Source organism: Penaeus monodon, chromosome 9 (assembly GCF_015228065.2).
Source record: "Penaeus monodon isolate SGIC_2016 chromosome 9, NSTDA_Pmon_1, whole genome shotgun sequence".
Classification (NCBI taxonomy): domain Eukaryota; kingdom Metazoa; phylum Arthropoda; class Malacostraca; order Decapoda; family Penaeidae; genus Penaeus; species Penaeus monodon.
Genome location: NC_051394.1, coordinates 36,735,654 through 36,738,153, shown reverse-complemented (window position 1 = coordinate 36,738,153; position 2,500 = coordinate 36,735,654). Strand labels below are relative to the sequence as shown.

Here is a 2,500-nt window from a genome sequence, read left to right as displayed (position 1 = left end):
TAGTGATGGTGAGAATGATGTTAAACTTATGATGTTTGAGAGTATTGGCAACAATGTCATATCATTAATATTAACAACAACAAAGACAATAATAGTAATGAGAGTGATGGCGGTAATTATAATGATAGTATTGGTAATTAAATGATAATAATATTCACATCATAATCTAGTATATGCATGTGACACATATACACACTGCGATGGCCGTGATTTGAGTAACACTATTATTATTATCAGTATCACTTCTATCATTATCTGTTATTGGTTTAGTATTGTTACTATCATTGCCATTTTCACTTATTTTGTCATTATTCTAGTTATTGTTAATATTGATGTGAATTGACTGTTCATGTTAATGTCGATTTTAATAACGAGAGCGTTAATATTAATATCACTGCTAATACCATTATTATCATCAGTATTATTATCATTATCTTTATCAGTGGTACAACTACTACTATTGCTATTAACATGATTTTCGTTGCGAGCAGTCATTTTCATTATTTTCCCCAAAAGTAGTCGTAGTAATACTGTATAAATAATATCAACAGAATTATATATCAACATAATATCAACAGTATTAATATTCATATCAAGATTACCTGTCGCAGAAGAAAGAAAGAAAGAAAAATCAACAAGAAAACAATAAAGAATCTATCATAGCTATTGATACCATTGTCAATAATGTCTAAACTATGTTCCCAAAACATGTAGTTATAATTGCTAGTAATATCACCAACATTGTAACTATTCTTAACATAACATCATCACAAAAAAACATCCTCGGCTACACCCACAGCTGCAAGACTCCGCTAAATTATACGTTACATGAGCATTATACATTATACATTACACTCCCTCTACATATACGAACTCCCACCAACTTCAAGAAATACAAACTGATTCTAACTTTTGGGCTTAACTACGCATAATTAACTCCAAGCAAGCAACATCCAGTGGATTTTCTCTCTGTTCACATCAGTATAATGCACAACGTATTCTATAAGCCAGACAGAAACCCATGTTCCCGGAGCATCTGTAGACTGGGCGCAGCTTTTATTGGTCCATTAAAGTGTGTGCTGAGATTATCATTCCCAATTCCCTTATCACATCACATAAATATCAGGCAATGGCTTTAACCTCGAGCTATGGAACCTTGCCAAGTTTGGGAAGAGTTGGAATATTTTGTTATTAGAGAATAAGGTACGTGTTCAATAAAAAAAAGAAGAATAAGGAAAGAAAAAGAAAAGAAAAGAAGAGAAAAGAAAAAAGAAAAGAAAAAAGAAAAGAGAAGAAAAGGAAACAAAAGAAAGAAAGAAAAGAAAAGAAAGAAAGAAAATATGTATACGCGAATGTGGGAATGTTGTTTATAAACTCGAGGTAATGATGTTGCCTGTAAGAGGCCTTTGGTGAGAGCTGAAGGATGGTCAGATCCTAGAGTGAAGATAGATCTGCTTCCTAATGACGATGTGATTTAAGAGTTGGTATTTTCTGAGTCGTTTTATTTATAGGATTTATTTATATAATTGGCAAAAATATGACTATTGTGCATTTCTATTCATTGTTGATCACGCATTTTATTTTCATAACCTAAAGCTGACTGCATTTGCACACGAAGCAACGCTCGACTATCTCAGCCAGACGAAAGGATTGATGGAATTCTCAGAAAGCAAACGTTTCACTCGAGATTTTTCTCTGACGTCAGAGACTTATATTTGTCCTTCGTCTTCATCTGACCAATTCTAGGCACTGCGTTTCAGATTTTAATCTAGTTTATTTGTAACAAGTAGTAACGTCAAAAAAAAAAAAAATTACACTCGTATCCCCTTCGATAATTTTGATAAGTGAATTTTCGAAAACAAACACATATACACGTGTGCGAATATATATATTATACTATTTCCTACATGTATATACAAATACACAGGCACTGGCAGAGACTAACACACATACTTACATATATATATATATATATATATATATATATATATATATATATATATATATATATATATATATATATATGTGTGTGTGTGTGTGTGTGTGTGTGTGTGTGTGTGTGTGTGTGTGTGTGTGTGTGTGTGTGTGTGTGTGTGTGTGTGTGTGTGGTGTGCGTTTGTGCATGTGCGTGCGTGTGTTTGTTTATAAAGCAGTGTGCAGTGCCACAGGAAGTTCAGACTTTCAGAACTTGGTCGGCTTTGTCAGAACGAACTTAATTTAATCGACAAATAATGTAAGTTATTATGCAATTTGGAATGAGGAGGGGAATTAACTTGCATCTGTAACGGAGGGAGAAAGGAAAAATGGGAAAGGGGAAGGGGAGCGAGGGAAGGGGAAATAAACTTTGGAAGAGAGATATGGCGAGAGCTAGTGTACTTAATATACGTCAGTCCAAAAGTATATTTCAAATGTCACGCCACTTAGTCATGCGCATGGATTCTGAGCAACATATTAGGCTGATTCTTGTTTACATCTATTTGTATAAGCAGCTATATATGCA

The 2,500-nt window shown here is 33.5% G+C and overlaps 1 protein-coding gene across 4 annotated transcripts in view; it reads right to left on the bottom strand.

Moving 5' to 3' along the window:
• LOC119577127 (monocarboxylate transporter 10-like) overlaps positions 1-2,500 on the bottom strand; it is an 87,947-nt gene that overhangs the window by 68,686 nt on the left and 16,761 nt on the right. The gene's annotated exons all lie outside the window — the stretch shown is intronic.